Here is a 16,885-nt window from a genome sequence, read left to right as displayed (position 1 = left end):
TGCGCATTGTGCCTTGTTGTGTTGTATTTTGTACCATTAAATTAATGCAGCACAGAGAGAACTACATAACCAAACACCTGGAGAAGAGAGATCATGGGAAGACAAAGAAACAGCCCGCATATGAAAGAAAAACAGGCATCACTAGAAAAGGAAGTAAATGAAATGGAGGCAATGGAGGCAAGCAACCTGTCAGAGAAAGAATTCAGAGAAATGGTCATAAGGTGGATGAAAAGAATGGAAGACAAATTCAACTATATGTGTAAGAATCGAGAGGAAATGAAAAAATGACATCACTGCTATAAAGAACTCAATAGAAAGCATCAACAGTAGAATAGAAGAACAGAGTACTGCATCAGTGAGCTAGAAGACAAGGTAGGAAAAAATACCCGAGCAGAGCAGCTTCTAGAAAAAAAAAAATTAAAAAGCAGTAGGAGAGCCTAAGACAGCCGTGGGCAAACTACGGCCTGTGGGCCAGATCTGGCCCGTTTGAAATGAATAGAACTAAAAAAAAAAAAAAAAAAAAAAAAAAAAAAAAAAAAAAAAAAAGACCATACCCTTTTATGTAATGATGTTTACTTTGAATTTATGTTAGTTCACACAAACACTCCATCCATGCTTTTGTTCTGGCCCTCCGGTCCAGTTTAAGAACACATTGGGGCCCTCAAGTCAAAAAGTTTGCCCACCCCTGGCCTAAGAGAACTTTGGGACAACAAGAAATGAAACAACATCCACATAATAGGGTTTCCAGAGGGAGAGGAAGCTGAGCAAGGAATAGAAAACCTGTTTGAGGCTTCCAAAATGGCGACCAGCAGGAAGGTAGGGAGGGAGAGAGTGTGAGAGCGCAAGGAAGTGAAAGAGGAGTGTGTGGATGTGTGTGGTGTGTGTGTATGAGCTAGGGACAGTTAGATTCTGCAGGTCTTCTAAGGGGCTGCTAAACCAGGCAGTCTTAGGCGGCGGAGTCCCGCTCCCTGTGCGGACACTCCTGGGCGGCCAGCACAGGCACGGCGACCATGCCATCTTGAGAAACAGAGCTGCTTGAGACTAGGATCCTGGCCTCAGCACCACCCAGTCTGATCATAGACGCCTACCAGGACCCTGCAGCCACTGGGGACAGAGACCTGTGACCACAGCTACAGACCTGCAGACACCAAAAGTTCAGAAATCCCCGCAGCAGTTCTGTGAGTAACAGAGCCCATGCCCCCTTCCCACAGGCTTGCAGGCATCACCAGAGTAACTAACTGATAGACCCATCCCTTGCCGGGACCTCAGTGCTCCAGGAACTTTAGCCTGGAAGTGTGCTAGCCCCTTGGAACTGATCCCACTTAGGGCCGGGTTCAGGAGTCCTGGGCTGGGAGCAAACGTGCAAACCCCAGGTACTGAGCCTATGCGCACTGGCGGCTTCGGAGCCCTGGGCTGGGAGCAATCGCGGGAACACTGGGAATTTGTCCCTCATATCACAGGGCCAGGGACCCCGATTCTCTGGGCAGGAGGCAGCACGAAGCACCAGTGACTTGACTGTGTTTCTTTTCACCTGCGCCTGAGATCCTGATTTCCTGTGCATTCATACTTAGAGCCAGTGACTCCGATTCCTGGTGCAAGGGCACACAGGGACCCTGATTCTCAAGGCAAGGTCACGCGAAGCAACAGAGACTCTGATACTGGATTCTGGGGAACTCTGACTCCTGGCACACGCTAGGGGGCTCTGGTTTTCAACATGCTTCAGGGGGGTCTCTGTTTCAGCATGGTGCAAGCAGGGTCCATGATTCTAAGGGCGCGTACAAGGCCACATTGAGCACTGACAACACTGACTCTGAGCGAGCCTGGTCCCCACCAACCCACAACAACCACACATCTTAGTGGCCGAGCTCTTCAGTGACACTAGGGTGGTGTGAGGCTCCCACTGCACACGGTCCAGGCCCACGTAACTCGACGTTTGAACCATCAGGAGATAATCAGAATGAAGAGACGAAACAACACCCAGAGGAAAGACAATGAGGAGTCACCAAGAAAGGACATTAATGAAGTTGAAGCAACATGACTGAAAAAGAATTCAGAATAATGGTTGTACAATTCATTCACCGGATGGATGAGAAAATCAACAACCTTTGCAAGAATAAGGAAGAAATGAAAAGTGATATAGCTACAATCAAAAACACCATGGAAAGTTTCAACAGCAGACTAGAAGAAGCAGAGGACCGAATTAGTGAATTAGAAGATAAGGCAGAGAAACAAGCTCAATCTGAACAGAAACTGGAGAAAAAAATTAAAAAGCAGGAGGAGAGCCTAAGGGAGCTTCGGGACAACATGAAACCAAGTAACATACGCATAATAGGGCTGCAAGAAGGACAAGAAGAGAAGCAAGGATTAGAAAATCTATTTGAATAAATAATGTCAGAAAACTTCCCAGATATGGGGAAGAAAGAAGTTACACAAGTACAGAGAGTCCCAGGCAAGATGAACCCCAAAAGACCCACAACAACACACGCCATAATAACGATGGCAAATGTACAAGACAAAGACAGAATCTTAAAGGCTGCAAGAGAGAAACGGAGAGTTACCTACAAAGGATCCCCCATCAGATTATCAAATGATTTCTCAACAGAAACACATCAGGCCAGAAAAGAATGGACAGAAATTTACAAAGTGATGCAAAGCAAAGGAATGAATCCAGGAATACTCTAGCTAGCAAGGCTATGATTCAAAAAGGAAGGGGAAATAAGAAGCTTCACAGACAAAAAAAAAAAAAGGCTAAGGGAGTTTATCACCACCAAGCCAGCAATGCAAGAAATGCTAAAGGGACTGGTGTAAAAAGAATAACTAAAATCCCAGAAAGAAAACAGCCACAACAAAAAAATAGAAATGTCTACAAACAAGTACCTTTCAATAATAACTTTAAACGTAAATGGACTAAATAGTCCAATCAAAAGACATCGAGTGGCTGAATGGATAAAAGAACATGACCCATATATTTTCTGTCTACAAGAGACCCACCTCTTTAGAAGGGACTCACACAGACTGAAAGTGAAGGGATGGAAATATATCTTTCAGGCTAATGGAAATGAAAAAAAAAGCTGGGGTAGCAATACTTATATCAGACAAAATAGACCTCAAAGTGAAGGCCATAACAAGAGATATGGAAGGCCACTTCATAATACTAAAGGGATTAATACAACAAGAGGATATAACCCTGATAAACATATATGCACCCAATGCAGGAACACCCACATACATAAGAAAACTCCTGGAAGATATCAGGGGAGAGATCGACAACAATACAATCATATTAGGGGACTTTAATACAACACTGACATCACTGGATAAATCCGCTAGACAAAAACTCAGCAAAGAAACAGCAATCCTAAATGACTCACTAGATGAAATGGACTTAATTGACATCTTCAGAACACTTCACCCCAAATCCACTAAATATACGTTCTTCTCAAGTGCTCATGGGACATCTTCAAAAATAGACCACATATTGGGTCACAAACAAAGTCTCCCCAAATTCAAGAAGATTGAAATCATACCAAGCATCTTCTCAGACGACAATGCCATAATATTAGAAATAAACTACAATAAAAACAACTCAAAATACTCAAACACGTAGAAGCTGAATAGCACATTATTAAATATTGACTGGTTTACCAATGAGATCAAAGAAGAAATTAAAAACGTCCTGGAAACTAATGACAATGAAAACACAACAATCCAAAACGTTTGGGAAACAATGAAAGCAGTCCTGAGAGGGAAGTTTATAGCTCTACAGGCCTAACTCAACAAACAAGAAAAAATGGTAGTAAATCATCTAAATCTACAGCTCAAAGAATTAGAAAGAGAGCAACAAGAAAATCCCAGAGTGAGCAGAAGGAAGGAAATAATAAAGATTACAGCAGAAATAAATGACATAGAGACCAAAGAAACAATACAGAAAATCAGTGAAACCAAGAGCTGGTTCTTTGAAAGGATAAACAAGGTTGACAAACCTCTAGCCAGGCTCACCAAGAAGCAAAGAGAAAGGACCCAAATAAACAAAATCAGAAATGAAAGAGGAGAAATAACCACAGACCCCACAGAAATACAAATGATTGTTAAAAAACACTATGGATAACTCTCCTCCAACAAACTAGACAACCTGGAGGAAATGGACATATTCCTAGAAAAACACAACATTCCAAAACTTAATCAGGAAGAATCTAAAAATCTCAATAGGCCAATAACTATGGAAGAAATTGAAGCAGTCATCAAAAAGCTTCCAGCAAACAAAAGCCCAGGACCAGACGGCTTCACAGGGGAGTTTTACCAACCATTCAAGGAAGAAATAAAACCTATTCTCCTCAGACTACTACAAAAAATGCAAGAGGAAGGAACACTTCCAAGCTCATTTTATGAAGCCAGCATCACCCTAATACCAAAACCAGGTAAAGACAACACAATGAAAGAGTATTACAGGCCAATATCCCTCATGAACATAGATGCCAAAATCCTCAACAAAATCTTAGCAAATCGGATCCAGCAGTACATCAGAAAGATCATACACCACGACCAAGTAGGATTTATCCCAGGGATGCAAGGATGGTACAATATCCGCAAATCAATAAACGTGATACATCACATAAACAAATTAAAAGGAAAAAAACCACATGGTCATATCAATTGATGCAGAAAAAGCGTTTGACAAAATTCAACACCCATTTTTGATAAAAACTCTCAAGAAGGTGGGAATTGAAGGATCATACCTCACCATAATAAAAGACATATATGACAAACCCACAGCCAACATCATACTCAATGGACAAAAACTAACACTATTTCCCCTAATAAAAGGAACAAGACAGGGATGCCCCCTCTCACCACTCCTGTTCAACATAGTACTGGAAGTGTTAGCCATTGCAATTAAACAAGAAGAAGAAATAAAAGGCATCCAAATTGGAAAAGAAGAAGTAAAACTGTCCTTATTTGCAGATGACATGATATTATACTTAAAGAACCCTAAAGACTCCATCAATAAACTATTAGACTTAATAAAAGAATTCGGCAATGTAGCAGGATACAAAATTAATGCCAAGAAATCTATGGCATTTCTATACACCAATAGTGAACTTACAGAAAGCGAGACTAAAAAAGCAATCCCATTTACCATCGCACCAAAAAAACTAAGCTACCTAGGAATAAACTTAGCTAAAGAGGTAAAAGACCTCTTCTCAGAAAACTACAAGACATTGAATAAAGAGATAGAGGAAGACATTAAGAGATGGAAGAACGAACCATGTTCTTGGATTGGTAGAATCAACATCATTAAAATGTCCATACTGCCCAAAGCAATCTATAAATTCAACGCACTTCCCATTAAAATAACAATGGCATATTTCACAGACCTAGAATGTACTCTCCAAAAATTCATCTGGAATAAAAAATGACCCCGAATAGTTGCAGCGATCCTGAGAAAGAACAAAGTAGGTGGGATCTCAATACCAGATATCAAGCTGTATTAAAAAGCCACTGTTCTCAAAACTGCCTGGTACTGGCACAAAACAGACATATAGATCAGTGGAATAGAATAGAGAGCCCAGAAATCAGCCCCAACCAATACGCTCAATTAATATTTGACAAAGGAGGCAAGAACATACAATGGAGTCAAGATAGTCTCTTCAATAAATGGTGTTGGGAAAATTGGACAGATACATGCAAGAAAATGAAACTAGACCACCAACTACCACCATACACAAAATAAACTCAAAATGGATAAAGGACTTAAATAAACGACGGGAAACCATACAAATACAAGAAGAATCCAAAGGCAACAAAATCTCAGACATATGCCTAAGCAATTTCTTCACTGATACAGCTCCTAGGGCATTGGAAACTAAAGAGAAAATAAACAAATGGGACTATATCATAATAATCAGCTTCTGCACAGCAAAAGAAACCATGAACAAAACAACAAGAAAACCCACTGCATGGGAAAACATATTTGCCAATGTCATATCTGATAAGGGCCTAATTTCCAAAATTTATAGGGAACTCATACAACTTAACAAAAGGAAGATAAACAATCCAATCAAAAAATGGGCAAAGGATCTAAATGGACACCTTTCAAAAGAGGACATTCAGAAAGCCAAGAGACATATAAAAACATGCTCAAAGTCACTAATCATCCGAGAGATGCAAATCAAGACAACAATGAGGTACCATCTCATACCTGTCAGACTGGCTATCATCAACAAATCAACAAACGACGAGTGCTTCAGAGGATGTGGAGAAAAAGGAACACTTGTGCACTGCTGGTGGGAGTGCAGACTGGAGCAGACACTATGGAAGACAGTATGGAGTTTCCTCAAAAAACTACAAATGGAACTCCCATTTGACCCTGTGATCCCACTTCTAGGAATATATCCCAGGAAACCAGAAACACCAATAAGAAAGGATATATGCACCCCTATGTTCATAGCAGCACAATTCACCATAGCTAAGATCTGGAAACAGCCTAAGTGCCCATCTGTAGATGAATGGATTAGAAAACCGTGATACATCTACACGATGGAATACTATGCTTCTGTAAAAAGAAGGAACTCTTACCATTTTCAACAGCATGGATGGAACTGGAAAGCATTATGGTAAGTGAAATAAGCCAGTCAATGAAGGAAAAATACCATATGATCTCAATCATTTCTGGATAATAAAGACCATTATAAACTTATGAACAAAAATAGATACAGAGGCAGAGCTGCCTCAAACAGACTGTCAAACTACATTGGGAAGGCCGGCGAGGGTGGCAGGGCAGGAGGGGTATGGGTACGAGATCAACCAAAGGACTTGTATGCATGCATATAAGCATAACCAATGGACATAAGACATTGGGGGGTAGGGGAGGCTAGGGGATTTTTAGGGCGGGGGAAAAAAAGGAGACATATGTAATACTCTTTGTAATACTTCAAGCAATAAAAAAAAAAGAGAAAGCCTGTTTGAAAAAATAATGACAGAAAACTTCCCTGATATAGGGAAGAAAAAACTCACACAAATCCAAGAAGCTCACAGAGTCCCAAATAGAATGAACCCCAAATGACTGACGCCAAGGCACATTATAATTAAATAGGCAAACACCAACGACAAAGCAAGAATCTTAAAAGCAGCCAGAGAGAGACAGAAAGTTACCTACAAAGGATCCCCCATCAGATGAGACTAGCGACTGATTTCTAAACAGAAACACATCAGGCAAGAAATGAATGGGATGAAATATACAATGTCATGCAAAGGAAGGGTCTGAATCCAAGAATACTGTACCCAGCAAGGCTATCAATTGAGGGTGAAATCAGGAGCTTCACAGACAAAAAAGTACTACGGGAGTTTATTACCACCAAACCAGCAATGCAAGAAATGCTAAAGGGTCTGTTGTAAAAAGAAAAAAATAGGAAACAAAGAAGGAACACAGGAGTAAAGAATAAAAATGGCAACAAACAAGGATCTTTCAATAATAACTTTAAATGTAAATGGATTAAATGCCCCAATCAAAAGACATAGGGTAACTGAGTGGATAACAAACCATGACCCATATATCTGCTGTCTACCGGAAACCCACCTAAAAACAAAAGATGCACAAAGACTGATGGTAAAGGGATCGACAAAGGTTTTTCAGGTGAATGGAAATGAACAAAAAAGCTGGGGTAGCAATACGTTATATCTGACAAATTAGATCTCAAAGTGAAGAACATAAAAAGAGATAAGGAAGGCCACTTCATAATACTAAAGGGAGCAATCCAACACGATGAAATAACTCTGGTAAACATATACGCACCCAATATAGGAGCTCCCAAATACATAAGAAAACTTCTGGAGGAGAAGTTTAACACCCCACTATCACATTTGGAAAAATCCTCTAAACAAAAAATCAGCAAAGAAACATCAATCCTAAATGACTCACTAGATCAGATGGAATTAATTGACATCTTCAGAACATTTCACCCCAAAGCCAAAGAATATATATTCTTCTCAAGTGCACATGTGTCATGTTCAAAGATAGACCATATATTGGGTCACAGGCAAAGTCTTTTTAAATTAAAGAAGATTGAAATCATACCAAGCATCTTCTTAGATCACAATGGCATAAAACTGGAAATCAACTACAATCCAAAAATATCAAACACATGGAGACTAAATAGCATGTTATTAAACAATGACTGGGCTGCCAGAGAGATCAAAGAAGAAATAAAAAACATCATGGCAACAAACGACAATGAAAACACAACAATCCAAAACCTATGGGACACAGCGAAAGCAGTCTTGAGAGGGAAGTTCATAGCTCTAAAAGCCTACTGCAAAAAACAAGAAACAATGAGAATAAATCACCTAACGCTACAACTCAAAGTGCTAGAAAGAGAGCAACAAGAAAAGCCCAGTGTTAGCAGAAGGAATGAAATAATAAAGATCAGAGCAGAGATAAACAACATAGAGACCAAAAAAACAATACAAAAGATCAACAAAACCAAGAGCTGGTTCTTTAAAAGGAAAAACAAGATTGATGAACCTCTAGCCAGGCTCATCAAGAAACAAAGAGAGAGGACCCAAATAAACAAAATCAGAAATGAAAGAGGAGCAATAACAACAGACCCCACAGAAATACAAAGGATTATTAAAAAATACTATGAACAATTCTACTCCAACACACTAGACAACTTGGAGGAAATGGACATATTCCTAGAAAAATACCACCTTCCAAAACTTAATCAGGAAGAATCCAAAAATCTCAATATGCCAATAACTATGGAAGAAATTGAAGCAGTCATCAAAAGCTTCCAGCAAACAAAAGCTTGGGGCCAGATGGCTTCACCGGGGAGTTTTAACAAACATTGAAGAAAGAACTAAAAACTATCCTCCTCAGACTATTCCAAAAAATTCAGGAGGAATGAACACTTCCATGCTCATTCTATGAAGCCAGCATCACCCTAATACCAAAACCAGATAGAGACAACACAATGAAAGAGAATTGCAAGCCCATATCCATCATGAACATAGATGCCAAAATCCTCATCAAAATCCTAGCAAATTGGATCCAGCAGTACATCAGAAACATCTTACATCATGACCAAGTAGGTTTTATCCCAGGGATGCAAGGATGGTACAATATCCGCAAATCAATAAACATAATACTTCACATAAACAAATTGGGAGATAAAAACCACATAGTCATATGAATTGATGCAGAAAAAGCATTTGACAAAATCCAAAACCCTTTCTTGATAAAAACTCTTAGCAAGGTAGGAATATAAGGATCATTCCTCAACATAATAAAAGCCATATATGGCAAACCCACAGCCAACATCATAATCAATGGACAAAAACTAAAACCATTTCCCCTGAGAACAGGAACAAGACAGGGATGCCCCCTCTCACCACTCCTGTTCAACATAGTATTGGAAGTAGTAGCCATTTTGTTCAGACAAGAAGAAGAAATAAAAGGCATCCAAATTTGAAAAGAAGAAGTAAAACTGTCCATATTTGCAGATGACATGATACTGTACATAGAGAAGCCTAAAGACTCCATCAAAAAATTATTAGACTTAATAAATGAATTCGGCAATGTAGCAGGATACAAAATTAATGCCAAGAAATCTATGGTATTTCTTTACACCAATAGTGAACTTACAGAAAGTGAGGCTAAAAAAGCAATCCCATTTACCATTGCACCAAGAAAATTAAGATACCTAGGAATAAACTTAATCAAGGAGGTAAAAGACTTATATCCGAAAAACTACAGGACACTGAAAAAAGAGATAGAGGAGAACATAAACAGATGGAGAACATACCATGTTCATGGATTGGTAGAATCAACATCATAAAAATGTCCATACTACCCAAAGCAATCTATAGATTCAATGCAATCCCCATCAAATTACCAACAGCATATTTCACAGATATTTCCAAAATTTCATATGGAATAAAAAAAGACCTCAAATAGCTGCAGCAATACTGAGAAAGAAGAACAAAGTAGGTGGGATCACAATACCAGATATCAAGCTGTATTACAAAGCCACTGTTCTTAAAACAGCTGGGTACTGGCACAAGAACAGACATATAGATCAATGGAATAGAATAGAGATCCCAGAAATCAACCCAAACCACTATGCCCAATTAATATTCGATAAAGTAGGGAAGAGGATACATTGGAGTCAAGACAGTCTTTTCAATAAATGGTGTTGGGAAAATTGGACAGATACATGCAAAAAGATGAAACTCGACCACCAACTCACACCATACACAAAAATAAACTCAAAATGGATAAAAGACTTAAACATAAGATGGGAAACAATAAAAATACTAGAGGAATCCACAGATAGCAAAATCGCAAACATATGCCGAAGGAATTTCTTCTCTGATACTCCTCCTAGGGCAAATGAAACTAAAGAGAAAATAAACAAATGGGCTACATCAAAATAAAAACCTTTTGCACATCAAAGGAAACCATCAACAAAACAACAAGAAGGCCCACTACATGGGAGAACATATTTGCGAATGATATCACTGATAAGGGTTTAATCTCCAACATTTACAGGGAATTCATGAAACTTAACAATAGGGAGATAAACAATCCAATCAAAAAATGGGCAACAGACCTACATAGATACTTTTTGAAAGAGGACATACAGAAGGCCGAAAGACATATGAAAACATGCTCAAAGTCACTAATTATACGAGAGATGCAAATCAAAACGACAATGCGGTATCATCTCACATCTGTCAGAATGGCTATCATCAATAAATCAACAAACAACGAGTGTTGGAGAGGATGTGGAGAAAAAGGAACCCTCATGCACTGCTGTTGGGAATACAGACTGGTGCAGATACTGTGGAGAACAATATGGAGTTTCCTCAAAAAACTAAAAATGGAGCTCCCATTTGATCCAATGATGCCCCTTCTAGGAATATATCCCAAGAAACCAGAAACACCAATCAGAAAGGATATATTCACCCCTATGTTCATAGCAGCTCAATCCACCACGGCAAAGTTTTGGAAACAGCCTAAGTGTCCATCAGAAGATGAGTGGATTAAAAAACAGTGGTAAATCTACAAAAATGAATACTACACTGCGGTAAAAAAGAAGGAACTCTTACCATTTGCAACAGCATGGATGGAACTGGAGAGCACTATGCTAAGTGAAATTAGCCAGCCAGAGAAAGATAAATACCACATGATCTCACTCATTTGTGGAATATAGAGAACAACATAGACTGATGAATAGGGACAGATCCAAAGGCAGAGAAACAGGGATCAGACTATCAATCCCCTGAGGGAAAGTGGGGGAGGGTTGGGGTAAGGGGAAGAGATCAACTAAAAGACTTGTATGCGTGCATATAAGCCAACCAATGAACATGGACAAGAGGGGGATGAAAGCATGAGTATGGGGGGGAGAGGTTGGGGGTTAATTGGGGGGGGGTGAGGACACACTTGTAATACCTTAACCAATAAAGAAAAAAAAAGAATAAATAGAAAATAGAACCTGGCAGGTGTGATAGGAAAAAATGCAGATGAGGTCTGGAGCCTGGAAACTAGTCAGTGAAACAGGTTGCAGGAGATATCTTGCTCGCGATCAGAGAAAGATGTTGTCTGCTAAGTACAAGATGGATAGATGTTTTCTGCTCTTAAGGTAACATAACTGACTCAACCCCAAAATGGGTTGCAGAAATTTGGGTTGTCTGCACGAAGGAAGACCTCTAGGCCTCCTAATAACCAAAGATCACAGCAAGGATGATGCCAGGGAGAAGTAAGTCACATTATGGGTACTTATAACTGACCGATCCTCAAAAACCTTGACTCTGAAACCCACATCATGACTTTTGCGTCTTAAATGACCCTCAATATAAACCACTGTGAGTTCTGGTTTTTGAGCATCAGCTGCCCCATTCCCCTTCATTGGTTCCTTTGTAATATATATTTTCTTTCCTTTCACTGCAACCTGGTGTCAGTTTACTGGCTGGCTGTCAAGGCATTAGGAGAACAGATCCCACCTCAGGGTGGACAACCATATGAATAGACTTACAGGCCTGTACCTCCACTGCTCCTGGGATCAGAACCACTGCCTCAAGCCTCGTTCTGTGAGAACAAAGAGGAGGAAAGGGGGTGAAGGTGGACTCTGAAGGTGAGAGAGGGCTTAGTGAGAGAGAGGAGTGAAAGTCAAGTCTTCTCAAACTCCCTGAGCACCTAATACATGCAGATCACTGACAATATTATAATCACTTCTAGCATCAACCTGCCGGGTTGGTTTATATGAGCTGAAGTATTTGTTTCTGTTTTTTCCCATCAACAACCACTTCTCCAATGGGGTGTCCTACAATTATTTTCAGTTCTGATACTAACTATCTGAAGTGGGTGCAGACCCCATAGGTTCAAGGCTCAGTAACATAACTTCAGACGCCATCACAGATGGGGTGCCCAGGTAACTCACATTTTGGCCTAGTTAAGTCCAGGTTTGGAGGTTCCCATGACCCCTCATGCTTTATAATTATCTAAAATCCCCACAAAGTACTCAGTAAATGACTTTATTTACTGTTACTGGTTTATTGTAAGTATACAATTCAGTAATACTAAATTGGAGATACTGGCAGATGAAGGCATGGGGAGAGGTGTGAAACTTCCATTTTTTCCCTGATCCTTCAGCCTTCAGCATCAACACAAAGTTTTCTGAATCCCGTGTTTAGCATTTTTATTGGATATATCCTTATGTTAGCATAATTGATGAAGTATTTGGCAATTGGTAATTCTCTCTAGCTCCTCTCTCCTCCCAAGAGGTTAAGGAGTTGTACTGTGTGAATGAAAAAGGGGCCACACACTCAACCTCATAAGCTCAGGAAAGGACTGTGTGTGGGCCTTACAAACTCAGAAACCTGAAGTAACCCCACAGGATTGTCTGAAAATAAAACCTTCTAACTTAAAGTGAGTCATGGTTGGTAGTCATGTGCTAGGCTGGTATCTTTCTTGGCAAAGGTCAGTCTTTACCTTAACTGAGCCTATTCATTGACTTTTTGCATCTACAATAACATACCTTTGGAATGTCAGGGTGATTTTCTTTTTTCCAAATCCCTCACAACTCCAGAGCAGAGAGCACAAGACCCCTCCATATTATTGTTATCATGCTAATTGTTTCCTGCTAACTATCTTATACCAACCAATATAAAAGAAGTATGCGTTGATTGTTTTTACTTTTTATCTAATCCCAGAGATTCTCTCTATGCCTTGCTGTTTTTTCTTCTACCTCTCCAATCTTTAACCACTGGATTTCATGTCACTCCTTTTCCTTCTATAGATTCCAAAGTGTGTAGCATATGTTCTACTGTCTAAATATAAGCCTGGAAAATCATTCCATGAAACCCAAGGTCATTTCCTACTTTCTGTAGATCCCTTGTAAAGATGGTAATTGAATTTTACACAAGTGACACCATCTCAAGAATATGAATATGTGTTGATTATGATTTTTCTGTTATTCTACTTGGTTAAAGCATTCACTTGAAGGAGAGCAACAGTTAAAAAGGTAAATTATGATTGGGGGAAATTAACTCCTATGGGGGAATGCCCTATGAGCTACAGTGACTGAGGGACAGATTTCACAGTACAAACAATACAATTCATTTCTCATATTTGGCCTATTCTACTAGTCTTTTTATTGTACGTATAACTCCAGTTCTCTGGATTGGTGTAATATACAAATGATATATTTAAAGCTCAACTAGGTATATTTTTCAGAAGCTTTTAATCTCCCTTGGCATAAAGCCCTCCATATGGTTCTTCTCAACCTGGAATCTCCTTTTTTGATAAACACATAGATTTTCTCTTCATTAAATAATCAGCAGTAACCCCATGTACCTAGATGAAGAGATATATGTATCAACCTTATGAAAAAGGAGACATTCTGAATTATTATGAAGAACTTATTAAGCAGCTTATAGGGACAGATAAATTAGTGACATTTATTTACAGGAGTGCTCTCAGCGCATGAAGACTTCAAAGACCAAGACTTATTTTGTCAATTGGAAAAGACATCAATGAAAGGCTCCCCAACATTGTTTGAAAGGACCTTATCAGGAGCCAAACCACAAATGGACATCTGGCCTGTCTCTGACACTTGCTTAAACCAACAGTGAACAAAGACTTTGGAGAATGAGAAGTCACTGACATCAGAGATCGACAGGTACCCAAGACACTGACAAGGCCTGTATAACAACAAATTGATTATCTTTACCTGTCTGTGAATACTAGTTATAATAATAATTACACTTGTTCTTTGGACTTTTCTCAAACATTGTATATATAGCCCGATTTTTAATAATGACTAAAGGTGTATATGATAACTTCTGTATTATTAATAATACTTTTTTATGTTTTCTCTTTTTGAGACAGGATAGTACGAAGCTAGGAAAATTCCTTGGCAAGTGGAATTAGGCAACTGAGACAGACAACTGAACAACCTGGCCAAGCAATTTACAGCCAGATGCAGAAGACCATCAGGGTGGAGAGCCCTGGGTGCCTAGTAATGGGCAAAACTGCCCGCAGGGAGGCCTTCCCTTTCCTGTAATATTTCAGATAATGAGGTTTAGACTGCCTGCCCAGGCACTGACCCATTATTAGAGAACATGACCCTTAAATGGGACATATAGGAAAGCTGATGCTAATTCTTTTGAGATCTCCCCTGAGACCTCTACTAAATCCGCACCTTTGGAAAGTAAATAAAATCACTCAAGACAATGAAGCCAGTGTGTGGCCTCCTTGTGCCCCTCTCCGCCCAAATCTCCTAGTTGAGTGAATTTTCTTTCTTTCTTTTTTTTTAATATATTTTATTGATTTTTCACAGAGAGGAAGGGAGAGAGACAGAGAGTTAGAAACATCGATGAGAGAGAAACATCGATCAGCTGCCTCCCGCACATCTTCCACTGGGGATATGCCTGCAACCAAGGTACACGCCCTTGACCGGAATCGAACCTGGGACCCTTGAGTCCGCAGGCCGACGCTCTGTCCACTGAGCCAAACCGGTCTCGGCGAATTTTCTTTCTTTTAATCTCTATGAGGTCCCCATGAAACTTGCAACCAGGGGAGCAAGGGGCAGCAGCAGCTTGCCTGGGATTAATCGAATTGACGTGTCCCCCAATCTCTTTTACCTGTGAGCTGACAGCAGCCCCACCTAGACTCACTTCATTCCCATGTTTCTAGAGAGCCCAAACAGCCCTGCCTAGTCCCTCTCCTACTGTCTCTATCATAAGCCTTTCCTTGTTTCACTGTTCCAAGATTTGAAAACATACTTTTGAAATCACCTGAACTCATGTTGTGAAAGCTTTCTTGCACCAAGTCAAGAACCCACACACTGCAGGCCAGCCTTAAGCAAATCTGTTAAGGACCTAGCTCCCTTTCTGGTAGCGTTTTGAAATTTAGAAGGAATGCTATTGCAAAGGAAAGGAATGGAATGTGTGTGTTTTTAAGAGAATTTAAAAGTAAGTAGTTTTTCCTAATCAGTAGGTTTTTTATTGATTTAAGAGAGAGGAAGGGAGAGGGAGGTAGAGAGAAGGTATCAATGATGAGAGAGAATCATACATAGATTGGCTGCCTTCTGCATGTCCCCTGTGGGGGATGGAGCCCAAAAACTAGGCATGTGCCCTGACTGGGAATTGAACTGTGACCTCCTGGTTCATTGGTTGGTGCTCAACCACTCATCCACACTGGCTGCGCAAGTTGGTTATTTTTTTAAGATTAAAATCACTTTTATGCTTTTACAGAAATTTAATATTTTTATTGTTTAAGATATTACATGAGTTTCCTTTTACTCTCATTGATCTCTCCCCGGCCACTTCTACCCACCAGCACATGCCCTCACCACCTCTACTGTCTGTGTCGATTGGTTATGCTCATATGTATGCATACATGTCCTATGGTTGATCTCTTACCCTCTCATCCACTGTCTTCCCTCAACGGTTGGACAGTCTGTTCAATGCTTCTATGTCTCTGGTTCTATATTTGTTCATTAGTTTGTTGTTCATTATATTCCACAAATGAGTGAGGTCATGTGATATTTATTTTTCTCTGACTGGCTTATTTCACGGAGCATAATATTCTCCAGTTCCATGCCTGCTGTTGCAAATGGTAAGAATTCCTTCTTTTTTACAGCAGGGTACTATTCCATTGTTTTGATGTACCCCAGATTTCTAATCCACTCGTCTGCTCATGGGCACTTCGGCAGTTTTCAGATCTTAACTATTGTAAATTGTGCTGCTATGAATATAGGGGTGCACATATCCTTAGTGATTGGCATTTCTGTTTTCTTGAGATATATTCCAAGAATGGAATTACTGGGTCAAATGGAAGATCCATTTTTAATTTTTTGAGGAGCTCCATACTGTTTTCCACAGTGGCTGCACCAGTTTGCATTCCCAACAGCAGTGCACGAGGGTTCCTTTTTCTCCACATCCTTGCCAGCACTTGTCATTTGTTGATTTGTTGATGATATTCATTCTGACAGTTTGAGATGGTACTTCACTATCATTTTGATTGGCATATCTCGGATGATGAGCGACTTTGAGCATGTTTTCATAAGTTGGTTATTTTTGAATGACTAAAAAGCGATAAACCAAGAAGATCATGGGAATATCTAGAAAGTTAGTAGAAAAGAAATATTGAGAAAAGTATTTTTTTATGAATGCTAGAACCTGATTATGGGAATAAGGTTACACTTCACCTAGCAAGGATTACTAAACTGTACTAATTAAAATAGAATCTTTACAAACAAGGGCCCCTATAACAGCTGCTGAGACATAGGAAATTTACTGATTTAAACCTTACTGTCTTCCTTGACTTTGGAAAGTTTAGATGGTAATTGTAATTTATAGCATTGTGTTCTTAGAGTCTTGTTTC

Source organism: Myotis nattereri, assembly GCF_964212035.1.
Source record: "Myotis nattereri genome assembly, chromosome: 15".
Classification (NCBI taxonomy): Eukaryota; Metazoa; Chordata; class Mammalia; order Chiroptera; family Vespertilionidae; genus Myotis; species Myotis nattereri.
The sequence above is the reverse complement of the archived record's forward strand: the minus strand, read 5'-3'. Positions refer to the sequence as shown.